The sequence below is a fragment of the Protopterus annectens genome, chromosome 1.part1 (genome assembly GCF_019279795.1).
Source record: "Protopterus annectens isolate FY-2018-M chromosome 1.part1, PAN1.0, whole genome shotgun sequence".
In the NCBI taxonomy this organism is placed as follows: domain Eukaryota; kingdom Metazoa; phylum Chordata; order Ceratodontiformes; family Protopteridae; genus Protopterus; species Protopterus annectens.
Window position 1 is genome coordinate 1,226,996,993 of NC_056726.1, and position 15,472 is coordinate 1,227,012,464.

The window sequence follows — 15,472 nt, forward strand, 5'->3', positions numbered from 1 at the left end:
AAGCATTTATTGGTGAGCTATTGTGTTTGTGGATTCATTGGAAATTTTGACCAGTCAGTCTGCAGTCTGTAGCAAGCCTAGCCAATAACCAGTGACCCAAAGTTGGAATCAAACCATGTAGCATGTGTCTGTGAGGTAAAAAAAAATTAACCATTTTGTCAACCCCCACTTCCACATTGTCATCTTGAATCATAGGTTTCCATAAAGTTGTCTGTTTATGAATGCAGTTTATTTAATATTTGGTAACCTGGTATTTTGGACTGCTTTAAGCCATGACCTAGGCACATTGTGAATAAAAAGAATAGGGGATTGCACAATAAAACATTACACAGGTAATTCTATGTAATATAAAGCATTATCAATAAAGTATCACAAAAATAATTGTAATTGTACACAATAAAATGTCACAGTCCTGGAGGGAAGCAGAGCAACAATATGTACATGAACCACAGTATCGATGAGGAAGCCTGTGTGCAAGTAATACAATCTGTGCACTGTTTCTTTATGTTATTAATTATGTAGGTAAAATGTACATTTAGCACTCTTTACAAAAAAGATGAGCTTTTTACAGAAAATTGTAACATACGTTTTATAAAAATTTGAGAGCTCTACAGAAATAAGGCAATTGTAATAATGTAGAATACGCATTTGCTGTTTGTGTTTTGTTTTCAGGTTGTTGAAGTAGTCACAGAAATAAATGTCAGGAAGTTGGATGGAACAATGAGTTATTAACCATAATAAAACAGAGGCAGCCTTGATCTTTGACATGCAGAAAGGTCTAAGTAACATATGTGGATTTTAACCCACAGTCATGGTACCATGGCATGGTATGCAATAAAGAGAGTAGGCTGCAGAGATGTCAAAAAGGATACGGACAAATAGAAGGGAAATGGTTAAATATATATATATGGATTTCATCATGTTTTATTTTCTTTCTCCAAAATGCTGGAGATTAACTTGACGTCAGTGCCAAACACGCAAGTACTAAGGGAAATCCTGTTTACCATTGTAGTAACCAGTGTCTTGGAGGGACAGGAAAGTCAGAGTATTGGAGACTGTAGGTCTGTGGTTGCTTGGTGGTTCAGATGTAGAATTCTCATGTGCCACATGTCAGGCCTGGGTTTGATTCCCAGCCATTCGGGTTGAAGGTTGGCTTAATGGTTAAGGTGTTTGCCTCCACAGACAAGTTACAGGGTTTGATTCTTAGCATTGGTCACTATCTGGTTATTAGCTAGACATTCAATAGTCTGCAGACTGATTACCTAATATTTGCCTATGACCGTATAAGACCAAGTAAACAGAACTCTAGATTAAATACTACACTTTGTTCATGTTCATTAACCTGTATGGAGTCTTAGAGTTAAATCAATTTTGTGTGCTTGTGTGATGGGGCAACCATTGCTAAAGCAAAAAATAAGTAAAACAGAGGAATTTACGATTTTGTACAGTATGCATCAACTCACTCACATTCATACCTCTCGACCTGGAAACATCAAAAATCTGGACAAAGGCCCATGAAAAGTAGGTACAACTGGCCAAAAATCTGTATGCTGATTAATATAAAATTTACACACATAATTATGTAACCCCACCCACCCCAATGGAATTGTGGGATACCGATATTCAAATGCAAATTGAAGAGCAGACAAATTAAACACAAATAAAACCAGAACAATAATGTTTTACTTGTATTAACATTTGAACTTGTATCAAACTTTGAACTTGTGTAAACTAAAATACAATTTTGTATTAAAAAAAATAAACTGCTTCTACACTAATATTAAATAACACAACATGACATAACCAGAATTTTAACAAGAGGGAGGAGCATAGGGTAACATACAAGAGTGGAGGAAGATGCACATGGTTGGATTATATCTTGTGTAGAAAGGCCAGTCTGAAGGAGATTGGAGACTGCAAAGGGGTGGCAATGGAAAGTGTAGTTAGGCAGCATAGGATGGTGGTTTGTAGGATGACATTGGTGATCAAGAAGAGGAGGAGGAGTGTGAGGGCAGGATCAAATGGTGGTAACTGTGAGGTGGAATTCAGGGAAGAGTTAAGACAGGCACTGGGTGGCAGTGAAGAGTTACCGAATAGCTAGGTTAACTACAGCAGATCTAGTAAGGGAGATAGCTAAAAAGGTGCTTGGTGTGACATGTGGATGGAGGAAGGAGGACAAGGAGACCTGGTGGTGGAATGAGGAAGTACATAGGTTCATAGGTTGGTACTATGCTATTGGCCGTAGGGCCTATACAAGCCTAGCCATAACAATTCCCTGGCTATTTCTTTCCACACTATTTACTTAACTGGACCCCTGTCTAGCAGGGCGACTGACGTGAACCCCGGGGTGAATTTCCTTTCTCCTATCCAGTCATCAAGGTTCCTTTTGAAGAGGGCCAAAGAGACGCTCTACTTGACATGTATGGGCAGTCTATTCCAGAGTCTGGGGAGTCTCTGGGTCAGGAACCTATTGCTCCAGCATGTTTTGTTTATTGTGATGACAAGGTTTAGATCCCTGAAGCATGTGGCTCTGAAGGATTGGGATTTCTTTAAGTGTAGCATGTCCAACAGCTCTGGGTTTGACATGGCCTTGTATGTTAAGCAGAGATCGCCTCAGAGTAGACGATATGCGACAGAGTATAGCTGGAGTTTTTTAAGGCGGTCAGCATAGGGCATCTGCTTTAGGCCTGTGATTCTTTTAGTGAGGTATTTCTGTGGCCTTTTCAGTTGTTGCAGATGTCTTGAGAGGTACATACCAAATGGGGCGTTGTATTCTATAAAGGGTCTAATGCGGGATGAGTACAGTGGGACAATGACCACCTTTTTTCTTGATGAAAAGCCCTTAGTGATGAGGGTGTGCCACATAGAAGGATTTCCTGACTGTTGTGGCGATGTGGTCATTGAAGGTGAGACCACTGTCCACCTGTGTCCCTAAGTCTCTTATCACACTTTCAGTGTTTAGTGTACTGCCACCTATGTGGTAATTCACGGGTACATGTTTTTTCCCCAGAGGAGATAACTATACATTTCTTGGCACTGAGCTTGAGCCCATGGCTCTGGCACCAAGCATCTGTTTCTGTAAGGCCCTTTTCTAGAGTATCCACATCATTTGGGGATTTAATAATGTCTCCCAGTTTGCAGTCATCTGCGAACTTTGTTAGCCAGAGTCCATTAGTGTTGGCCTGTACTTCAGAGAAGAAGATGCCAAACAAGAGAGGTCCCAAGACTGAACCCTGAGGTACTCCACTTGTCTAGAGCTGGATTTGGAGTCAGCTACTTGTACAGTGTGGGTTCTGTCAGTAAGCCATTTGGCAACCCATCAAGTGACTTGGGGATTAATGCCCAGCTTAGTAAGTGTATCTATTATTCCAGAGTGGGGGATGGTGTCAAAGGCTTTGGCGAGGTCCAGATAGGCTGTGTGGACTGCCTTACCCTCGTTCACGGCTCTGGAGACTGATTCGAAGACGTCATTCAGGTTCAGGAGTCCAGATCGGCCCTTCACTAACCCAAACTGGGTGGGGTCCAGTGTTTTAAAGTTGCCAATATCTTTGTTTATAAGTTCCATGATAATACGTTCCATGGCCTTGCAGATCAGGCTCGTCAGACCGATGGGGCGGTAGTTCCTGGGATCCAAGGTGGATCCCCCCTTGTGGAGTGGGATAACTGTAGCTGTGCGCCATTAAGTGGCACAAAACCTGAGGTGAGGGTATGATTAAACATGACACTTAGGTGAGGTGCCAGTTCATTTTGTAGTTCATGTAGTACACAGCCCAGGATGTCATCTGGGTCCCTTGGATGCTGTACTCTTAGCTTTGGAGAGTGCATTTTTTACCTGTGTGGCCGTTATTACCAGAATTTGGCAATCTTCCGGTATTGATATGGGCCATTTAGGGGGTGAGAGGGGGGTGAAGTTGGCACTGAATCGATCTACCAGGATATTGGCAATATCCTTGGGATCAGTATATTTAATGCCATTCTGTTGTAGCTCAGAGCAGATCTGAGCATTGCCATTTATATTCTTGACATAGTTATAGAATGCCTTGTGGTTGTCTTTGGAATCTTTGGCAATTTTATTTTCGTAACTTGGTTTGAGGGATTTTGAGGGATCTCTGCTTCTTACTGAGACTGGTAAGGGAGCTTTTTGCATCCTGGGATTTTCCTCTTTTCTTCAACAGCTTCTTCCTTTTGTTGTAGTTTGTTTATGGCAGGGGACCACCAGATTGGCTTCCTTTTATTGGAGGAGTGCATCCTGGTTCTATTTGGGATGGCACAATTCATGCATGAGTGGATGTGCTCCTACAGGGCCTTAGTGTAGGACTCAGCAGTCAAACTTTCAGTTCCCATCTGCATGGGTGTCATGAAGTTTGTAACTTCTGACTTCAGTAGCATGAAATTGGCTTTGGAGAAGTTTTTTATGGAGGTTTCCTTACTAGGGGTGGGATGTGGTTGTTAAGGGTGATTAACTTATGGTCTGACCTGACCAACAAGGGGGTGACCATAGGTGTGGAGCATCGATTTCCCATATTGGTAATGACCAGATCTAGGATATTGGAGCCCCTGGTTGGGACTATGGATTAGTTGATCCAGGGCATTGGAATTTATGAATTCCAAGAACCGTCGGGCAAAGGTGTTGGTACACGAGTAGTTTTTCCATTTAATGGCAGGGTAGTTGAAATCACCCAGTATTAGGGTGTTTGGTTGTATATTAATATTTTCCAGTATGTTTAGAAGGGTGTAGTAAGAATCTTGGGGCATGGTGGGGTATCTGTAGCAAGCTACAATTTGGATTGCAATCTTATCTAGTGTTAGTTGCACCTGGAGAATTTCAGACGCATTGTGTTGGGCAACTAACCTGGTGGTGTGAATATCCTTGGTGAATATGTACACTCCTCCATGTTTAGTGTTTCGATCCTGGTTTAGTGGCCGAAAAGTGTGGTAAGAGTTGTAGCCTGTATTGCAGGTGTGCTCTCTGGAGCCTTGAACTAGGTCTCAGTTACTGCACAGATATCAATGCTCTCCATTTTTAGGAGTGCCTCGAGAGAGTGCATTTTGAAATTTAGACTTCTAGCATTGAGTAGCATTACCTTCAGATTTTGCATGCTTGTGCCTGTTACGGTGATGGTTTTGTCCTTTGAACTTTGCCTAAAAAAGGCACTATAGAGGTGGCAAAAGTCTCAGCCAGTAACCTGAATCCCAGGGGCGACAGGTGCGGACCATCTCTGGCAAAGCATCATGGTCTGTCGATCATGTCGTCCCAGGCAGACAGATACTGGATCCCCTTTGAATGACACCAGAAGCTTAGCCAATTGTTGGTCTGTCATTTTGTCCTTATATTGTGGTATCATTCTGGGCAAAGGCAGGATGCTATTCAGGGCTAGGGTCATACCTGCTTGGGCCACATGATCCGAGAGCTCTTCCATGTCTCTTTTCATGTAGTCCATGGTGGTACGTCTCAAGTCATTCACTCCAACATGGACAGTGACAGAGTCATATTTGTACTTGTTGTGGAGTGACTTGAATGCGTGAGTTATGTGGTGGATCCTGGCACCTGACAGGCAGCTCACTGTAATTTTCTCCTTGTTCAGCCTGGTGAGTGGGACATCAGTGTGCCTGACTATAGAGTCACCTATGACTAAAGTGTTAGGTACGTTGTCTTGCCTTAGGGGCTGTTGCTGGGTGGCCCACTTGTGTTGTGAGCTATGTGACACTTTGGTTGTGATTGGTGTTTGTTTGCGTTTCAGCTTTGGAGGTCCTTGTTGCTTGGGCAGGTTACAGTTAAGGACCTCCACATATGTGGATTTAGTGTTGCTATGTGTGGGTGTTGGTGGTGTGAGTTTAGAAGGGATATGTGTTGCTTGAGGTGTAGTGCAGGTGTTAACCTTCTCCTCTTGACTGTCTAGCACAATCTTGGGTGGAGAGAGCTTTGCTTCCAGTTTGGCTATGTAAGTGCATCTCTCACAGGTTGTAGTGTTGGGAGGTAGGAGGAGAGGGTTGTCTGTGTACTTGAGGCAATTGCTGCATTGCCCCGGTATGCCCAGATTCACCAGGTGGACAGGAGAAATCAATGGAAGCTGACCCTTGGACATGTCTTGTTTGATGCTTTTTTTTTGAAAACTACAGGAGCCGTTTTCCCTTACCTTAGCAAGGTACTTTGCAATTATAGGCTGTTTAGTGCCTATGATTAATTTCTCCTTATTAATAAGGAGAGTTGAATGCTTGCATCAGTTTAAGGCTTCCTAATGTTTTCCAGCAGGTACTAGAGCAAGTACTACAGGGATGCTTAAAGGTAAGATGAAAAAAAATGGTTTATCCTAAACACTGCAGTGTGCACTAGATAAGTTAGATGTGAAAGTAGGTAACTTGAGATCTGAAGTAGGAGATTCATTTGTCTGCAACCTGTGGGTTATGGATCCGATATCGGATCCGAACCGGCATGGTTTACCAGCTATGGATCCAAGCTCTCAGCTCCTCCCCTCACCCATAATGCCCTGCTCTACCCTCATGACCTCAGATCTCGTTTGCCGCGCATGGTGACCAGATTGTTTTTTCCAGCTCTCCAGCTAAGTGCTATATTCAGTGTTAAATTAGTCAAATTTAAAAATTTTTTTGGTTAATTTGTGTGAAAGTGTAGGTTTCCCTCTTGTATTATTACTTTTTTTAGAGTTTAATCTTAAATTTATATCCCTCCCCTTGCTGGTAGCGTAGTGTGTGTGTTGGGCCTGTGAGTGATTTTTGTTTTTTAGTTACTTTACTTAGTTCTAGTAACTTTTATTTGTTAGCTTGGGATGTCTGAGCAGCCCAAGTCTATTTTCTCTAAGTGCTCCAAGTGTGGCCATAAGCTTTCCCCAGCTGATGGCCACACTCGGTGTGTTAGATGCCTGGGGGTTGAACACCTCACATCTGGATGTTCCATTTGTGCAGGGTTCAACCCCAGGGCATTGAAGGAGCGGAGGTCCAAGCTTGTTTTGGCGGGCCTCTTGCCGCCGGACTCGGCTCCGACCTCCGCTCCTTCGGGGGTAACCGTCTCCACGGTTATGCCCTCTCTGGCTCCCCCTCCTCCTCCTGGGACTCAACCTCCCGTTTCTGGTTCGGAGGAGAGGGATGCTAGAAAAAAGGACCGGAGGGAGAAGCACCATAAGCGGCGGGCCGAGACCTCTGTTTCGGCCCTGCCAGCCAAGCGGGCTTCTCCCCCGGCCCCCTTATCTGCTGGATCTCCTCCTCCTCGGCTCCGGTCTCCAGTGTGTTTTTCACCGGGACCTGAGGAGGAGGAGACCCGATCTCCGTCGAGGCTATCGAGGAGGCACTCAAGGCCTACCTTGGTAGCCTCATCGAGATCAACGTACAGCCTATCGGATGCTGATCTGGACCGGATGATGAGAAGGTTCATCCAGGCCCAGATGCAGATGGGAGTGCTCTTGCCTCCCCCGGGAGCTCGACCCCCTTTTTCAAGCCAATTGCTCCTTCTCCGACCTGCTACCCGGGTTCGGAGCAGTTGGAGCCGAGCAGCTTCGGAGCCGGGGGTGGGTCAGCGCCGATAGTACTTGGTACTTCGGATCCGACCCTGCCCTCGAGTGCATCGGATCCGACCTCTCGGAGCCTGGATCTGAGCCTCGGATCCGGGGGGATCAGTGCTCCTTCGGCGCAGTCTGTGTCTGAGCGCACTGTCCCTTCGGATCAGAGTGCTTCGGCGCCGGCTCCGATCCACTCTTCGGATCTGATGGGGAGCCGATTGTCGGATCCTTTGGTCGAGGTCGGCCCCCCTTCGGCCTTTGATGTAGTGGAGAGGGCCCTGTTGAGGGTCTCCGGACCCCCGGCACTTGTTTCGGCTCTGTCCCGCGCTCCCTCTGCACTGGGTCAGGCTTCCACCATCCGGCCCTAGGGACAGCCCGCTTCTGTGCCCCAAGCTGCTCCTCTGGAACAGGTTGCTGCTTGCGAGGAGTCCTCTGACAGCCCCCCAGAGGATGTTCCTCGCAAGCATACGTGCAAAAGGAGGCACATTGACTTCCCCGAGTCTCTCACGGAAGACACGGATTTGGAGGAAGGGAAGGCTCCCCACAGTCACCCCCCCGAGGATGTCTCATTTGGAGACATCATGGAAATGCTCCGCATAAGGGGGGGGTGGTCTGCCCCCAAGTCTTCCTCGGACGAGTCCGTGTTCTTGGAGGCATTTGAAGCTGGCCCGTCTACCTCTTGGGTGTCCCCTCCTGCCGACCCCCTGATGGACCTCATTACCACCAGGGCGTGGAAGGAACCGGACACCGTGGAGCCAATCCCTAAGAGGCCCGACAGGATCCTCAGTCCACCGTCTGACCGTGCCCATTGGAGTAAGGGGCCTCCGGTAGATGCCATGTTGACGCAGCGCCACCAAGAGGGAACTTGCTCAGGAGAGTCCCTCAGTCCATCCCCCGAGCAAGGAGTCTCGGATGATGGACCGCTTGGGGAAGCAGATGTTTAGTTCAGCGACCTTCTCGGTAAGGGCGCTGAACTACCTGGCACACGTTATTAGGATGCAGCGCAATCTCATTAAAGAATACGCTGCATCTCCCCCAGAGTCCATGTCGGAGGAGGACAAAGTGCTGCACTCCACCCGCATGGCCACTCTTAGATCAGTTACCAATACCTCTATGCGGCTACTCTCCCATGCTACGGAAGGCGCCGCTAGAGCCACAGGGGCAGGTCTAGTCACTAGACGTCAGGCCTGGCTCCGTCATTGCGATTTCTCAGAACCCTTCAAAGCGTCATTTGCGAACGCCCCCTTTGATGGTTCTGCCCTCTTTGGCAAAACCGTTCGCGACACTTTGACCCAGAGCGAGAAGGACGGGAAGACCCTGTCTGCCGTCGGAATCCACTTCTCTGCACCCCAGAGGCCCTATTCTAGGAACCAAAAGGGTCAGAAGAAGATGTGGTTCCGGAAGTCGCAGCAATCCCAGCCTGCTCCGGACAACCAGTCCTTCCGTGGCAGAGGAGGACAGGGAGGACGCCGCCCTAGAGGCAGAGGGGCTCCCAGGAACTTCGGGTCCAGAGAACCCTTCTCTGAACGGCCTGCGCAGCAACCCTGAGGTTGCCCGGCTGCGCCACTCTGGAGGCAGCCGGGGGACGGTTTTCGGGGGACCTAGCGGCATGGGAGTCCACAACATCAGACCGCAGGGTACTCCAAATCATATCCAGAGGATACCGTATCCCTTTTCGTCACTTACCAAAATTGAAGTCCCTCCCAGACGTTCCACCCGGTCAACGGGAGGCCGCTTTGGCAGAAATTGGCCATCTGCTAAAGAAAAGAGCCATCCAGCCCGTCCCCCCAGACCAGATCGGATCAGGGTTCTACTCCAGGTTCTTTTTAGTGCCAAAAAAGACGGGGGATCTAAGACCAATTTTAGACCTTTCTCTCTTGAACCTGGCAGTTCCCAAGGAAAAATTCCAAATGGTCACTCTGCAATCTATTCTCCCCCTTCTGGGAGAAAATCACTGGATGTGTTCCATAGACCTCAAAGATGCATACTACCACATCCTAATAGACAGGCGCTCCAGGAGGTTTCTCCGCTTCCGGCTGGGAGCCAGTCACTACCAGTTCCGGGTCCTTCCCTTTGGTCTCACCACAGCCCCCAGGGTGTTCACCAAAGTATTAGCAGTGGTAGCGGCCCACCTGAGGCTTCAGGGGGTGCAGGTCTTCCCCTACCTGGACGACTGGCTCCTTACCGCCCCAACAAGGCATCTACTACTATTGGCGCGAGACTCCTTTCTCCATCTTGCTCCCAATCTGGGCATCACTATAAATACAAAGAAATCCAACCTAGCGCCCACACAGCTCTTAGATTTTATAGGGGCCAGGTTAGACACAAGGAGTTTAAAAGCCTTCCTCACTGCGGACAGAGTTCAAAATCTGCAGCTCCAGGTGCGGGCCATTCTCCACTCAAGTTCTGTTCCGGCGGAGTTGGTCCTGAGGGCTCTAGGGTCCATGGCGTCTGCTATAGCACTTCTTCCTCTCACCAGGCTCAATATGCGCATCCTCCAGTGGACTCTCTTAGTACAGTGGTCATACCTTGCTCTTCCTATGCATCATCCCATTGCGATCAGCAAGGCTTGCAAGCGGTCCCTCTTGTGGTGGCTTCACTCCCCAGATCTCCACGGAGGCCGCCCATTTTGTGCTTCTCCCCCTCTTGCCACGGTGACCACGGATGCCTCCCGCCTCGGGTGGGGGGGGGGCATTTTGCGGACCGGACCGTCCAAGGCACGTGGAACGATTCAGAGACCTTACTGCATATCAACGTTCTAGAGATGAGAGCAGTGCTCTTAGCGTTGCTAGCACTTCAGGACTTTTTTCCCTTGGGAACAATTACGATTCAATCGGACAACATGTCGGTTGTCTGGTATATCAACAAACAAGGAGGAACGAGGTCTTACCCTCTGTCGAGAAGCCATGAGAGTTTGGGAATGGGCAATCTCCACCAACCGCTTTCTAATAGCAACGCACATTCCGGGTCAGTCCAACATCCTGGCGGACAAGCTCAGTCGCACCATTCTGACCCCTTACGAGTGGTCTCTCAATTTTCAAGTAGCGGAACACATATTCGCACGGTGGGGAACTCCTTCATGCGATCTTTTTGCCTCTCCCTCAAACACCAAGTGCGACAGTTTTTTCGCTCTGATACCTCCTCCAGGAGGTTCCCCAAGAGACGCTCTGGTGCATGCTTGGCCACCCGGTCTTCTGTATGCTTATCCACCCTTGCCTCTGATGCTCCAAGTTCTTCAGAAAGCCTCTCGGGTGGGTTGCAGAATGATTCTCATTGCTCCGTTTTGGCCTCTACAGATCTGGTTCCCCTTCCTAAGGTCTCACTCGGTGAATCCCCCTTGGATTCTAGATCCCATTCCGGATCTGATATCTCATCCATCCTGCCTATCTCCTCCGAACCTGGACAACCTGAAGCTGACCGCTTGGCTGCTCCAGTTCCACTCTTGATCAAGACTCCCGGTATTTCGTCCCCTGTTAAGGCGATCCTGGTGGCAGCTCATAAACCGTCCACTAGGAAAGTCTACCGCAGCAAGTGGAAACGGTTTTCTTTGTGGGCGGAGCGGCAAGGCCTGAACCCCTTCACAGTTCCTCTCCCTTTAGTGCTTTATTTCTTAACCACTCTTTTTAACGATGGTGCCAGCAGTTCCACAGTCAAAGTACAACTTGCGGCAATTTCACATTATCACATTGGTCATGACTCCAGTCCACTCATGTCAGCCAAGTTGTGTAAAATTTTCCTTAAAGGTACTTTCCTTCTCAGGCCCCCTGTAAAACAAGCGGTTCCTCCCTGGGACCTTTCCTTAGTTCTCCAGGCCTTGACCGCCTTCAACCAGCTGCTACGGTAGATCTCAAATTCTTGTCTTTCAAGACTGCCTTCTTAGTAGCCATTACATCGGCCAAGAGAGTTTCAGAGCTCCAAGCATTATCAGCTAAACCTCCTTACTCGGTCTTTCATCCGGACCGTATTTACCTCAGGACCAACCCGTCCTTTCTTCCTAAAGTAGCTTCTGAAGCAAACATTAATCAATCCATTAACCTCCCTGTTTTCTTTCCTAAATATGAAAACAAAGGTGAATACAAGCTTCACTCCTTAGATGTTCACAGGCAACTTAGATTTTATCTAAACAGAATGGCTGGTCATAGGCAATCCGACCAGTTGTTCATTTCCTTTGCTAAATTTAATTTGGGCAAGCCAATTTCTAAAGTCTCTGTGTCTCGCTGGATTTCACAATGTATCTTATTGGCTTATCAAGCTTCAGGAAGGCCCGCACCGGAGGGTGTACACGCCCATTCAACTCGGTCAGTTTCTACCTCGGCAGCCTTTAAGGCTAGGATTCCTCTAGATGATATTTGTGCAGCAGCCACGTGGGCTTCATCTCATACTTTTATTTCCCACTACAAGTTGGATCTTGCATCTAGGGGTAGAGCATCCTTTGGCTCCATGGTGCTCGGAATATCCTTCCATGATGGCCGCCCAAGATTCAGGTAGCTGGGGACTCTGTCCCACAGGTTGCAGACAAATGAATCTCCTACTTCAGATTTAGAAGTTATGTACTCACCATAACGTTCCATCTGAGTAGGTGTATTCATTTGTCTGCAACCATCCCGCCCTCCTATCCCCCTGGCCTTTCAGTTTCCTGCATATTGTGTGTTACCCTTTTCAGGGTGTTTTTGCTGTTGGCAAACTCGATCTGAGGTCATGAGGGTAGAGCAGGGCATTATGGGTGAGGGGAGGAGCTGAGAGCTTGGATCCATAGCTGGTAAACCATGCCGGTTCGGATCCGATATCGGATCCATAACCCACAGGTTGCAGACAAATGAATACACCTACTCAGATGGAACGTTATGGTGAGTACATAACTTCTAATTTTACCTGTCTAAAAAGTTAAGTTTTAGTGTAGAGTCACTATTTTTAAAACGGCAAGATATATTGAAAGGGGGTGATCACTTTTGTATTCCGGTACTATGGAATACAGTAGAATGGTCAATAAATTTAAATAGTTGAAGGGGAGTGAGTTCACAAAATGATAATTTTGTGCTTACTCGCACAAGCCAGTTAAAGCAGAGAGGAAATGAGATATATGGTCAAATTAACATAAGAGGCAGGCAGGCAACTAGAAAGACAGTGGTGTTTAACAACACGGCAGTGACAGGGTGGGGTGGTGGGAAACATTTCAGATTTATGCCTCACTCACAAGAGACAGAGCTGTGATGTCTTTTGAAGTTTTAATATGCAGTTAAAAGCAGAACACAAGCAAAACACAAGGTTAAGAAAACAAATCACAACAGTCAAAATATAAAAGGCAATAAACTAATACAAAATACAACAAATAAAAAGCAAACCAACCTTTCCCTCACAGCAAAGTGTAGCACAGTCTGGGTGAGCCTTTGAAATAAAGCTCTGAAATGTTTTAATTTACCCCTTAAATAGAAGGTTTAGTTCCTAGCTCCAACCCCTCAACTCACAAATGATTAACCTTAAGTGACCTCTTCTATCTTATGTACGAGTCCTTAATTGATCAGTTCTAATTTCTGTCTGACTCGCAAGAGACAGGGCTGTGGTGTCTTTTGAAGTTTTAATATGCAGTTAAAAGCAGAACACAAGCAAAATGCAAGGTAAAGAAAACAAATCACAGCACTCAAAATATAAAAAGGCAATAAACTAATACAAAATACAACAAATAAAAAGTAAACTAACCTTTCCTTCACAGCAAAGTGTAGCAGAGTCTGGGTGAGCCTTTCCAATAAAAATGTATACAGAGAAAGAGGTTGGCGAAGAAGAAGAAGTGAAATTGTCAGATGAAGAAAGTCGACAGGAGTATAAAGAGATGAGGTGCATGGCAAAGAGAGAGGTGGTGAAGGCTTAAGGATAAGGCGTTTGAAGAGTTGTATGAAAGGTTGGACACTAAGGAGGAAGAAAAGTACCTGTACCCATTGGCTAGACAGAGGGACGGAGCTCGTAAAGATGTGCAGCAGGTAATGGTGATAAAGGATAATGAGGGAAACTTACAAGCGAGGAGAGTGTGTTGAGCAGATGGAGAGAGTATTTTGAGGGGCTGATGAATGAAGAGAATGAGAGAGAGAGAAGTTTGGATGATGTGCGGCTAGTGAATCATGAAGTGCAGTGAATTAGCAAACAGGAAGTAAGAATAGTTATGAAGAGGATGAAGAATGGAAACGCTGTTGGTCCAGATGATATACCTGTGGAAGCATGGAGGTGTTTAGGGGAAATGGCAGTGGAGTTTTTAACAAGATTGTTTAATGAAATTTTGGAAAGTGAAAGGATGCCTGTGGAATGGAGAAAGTGTTTTAGTGCCAATTTTTTAAGAATAAGGATGATGTGCAGAGCTGTAGTAACTACAGAGGGATTAAATTGATCAGTCACAGGATGAAGTTGTGGGAAAGAGTAGTGGAAGCTAGGTTAAGGGAGGTGATGATTAGTGATCAGCAGTATGGTTTCATGCCAGGAAAGAGCACTACAGATATGATGTTTGCTCTGAGAGTGTTGATGGAGATGTACAGAGAAGGTCAGAAGGAGTTGTATTGTCTTTGTGGACTTAAAGCATATGACAGGGTGATTAGAGAGGAGTTGTGGTATTGTATGAGGACGTCGGGAGTGTCAGAGAAGTATGTAAGAGTTGTGCAGGATATGTGTGAGGGTAGTGTGACAGCGGTGAGGTCTGCGGTGGGAGTGGCGGATGTGTTTAAGGTGGAGGTGAGATTACATCAAGGATCAGCTTTGAGCCCTTTCTTATTTGCAATGGTGATGGACAGGTTGACAAACGAGATCAGACAGGAGTCCCCGTGGGCTATGATGTTTGCAGATGACATTGTGATCTGTAGTGAGAGTAGGGAACAGGTGGAGGAGACCTTGGAGAGGTGGAGATATGCTCTAGAGCGAAGAGGAATGAAGGTCAGCAGGACTAAGACAGAATATATATGTGTGTGAATGAGAGAGAGGATAGCGGAATGGTGTGGATGCAGGGAGTAGAGGTGGTGAAGGTGGATGAGTTTAAATACTTGGGATCAACAGTTCAGAGTAATGGTGAGTGTGGAAGAGAGGTGAAGAAGAGAGTACAGGCAGGATGGAGTAGGTGGAGAAGAGTGTCAGGACTGATTTGTGACAGACTAGTATCAGTAAGAGTGAAAGGGAAGGTCTACAAGAGGATAGTGAGACCAGCTAAGTTATTTGGGTTGGAGACAGTGGCATTGACAAAAAGGCAGGAGTCAGAGCTGGACGTGGCAGAGTTAAAGGTGTAAGATTTGCACTGGGTATGACGAGGGTGGACAGGATTAGGAAGAAGTATAGTAGAGGGTCAGTCCAGGTTGGAAGGTTGAGACAAAGCCAGAGAGGCAAGATTACGTTGGTTTGGACATGTGCTGAGGAGAGCTGCAGAGTATATTGGGAAGAAGATGCTAAGGATGAAGCTGCCAGGTAACAAGAAAAGAGGAAGGCCTAAGATGAGGTTTATGGATGTGGTGAGAGAGGACATGCAGGTGGTTGGTGTGACAGAGCAAGATGCTGAGGACAGGAAGAAATAGAAACAGATAATCCGCTGTGGCGACCCCTAATGAGAGCAGCTGAAAAAAGAAGAAGATGATGATATAACCGGAATAATATTGCTTTGTCTATATTAACAATAACATCTGAACTTGTATACAACTAAAATGTAGTTTTCTTTTATAAAAATAAAATTATCTGCTACACTGACTTTTATTTCTGCAAGTTGTTTTTATATGCCATATTATCTTCTAAGAGCAGTTTGGGACTCCTCCTTAAACTTCTCACTACTGATAACATTGCTTTGCCTTTCAGTAAGATAACTACTTGGTCAATAAATTTGTCATTTATTTTTCTGCAGTTTAAACTCTATTTCTTTTGACACCAAAATAGCCTGTACCCCTTTGGCTTACACAAAACCCTGAGAACGTTGGGTCTATTTTACATGATCGAACAGTGAA

The 15,472-nt window shown here is 46.3% G+C and overlaps 1 protein-coding gene across 2 annotated transcripts in view; it reads left to right on the forward strand.

Moving 5' to 3' along the window:
• LOC122809467 (gastrula zinc finger protein XlCGF57.1-like) overlaps nt 1–15,472 on the forward strand; it is a 203,599-nt gene that overhangs the window by 169,971 nt on the left and 18,156 nt on the right. The gene's annotated exons all lie outside the window — the stretch shown is intronic.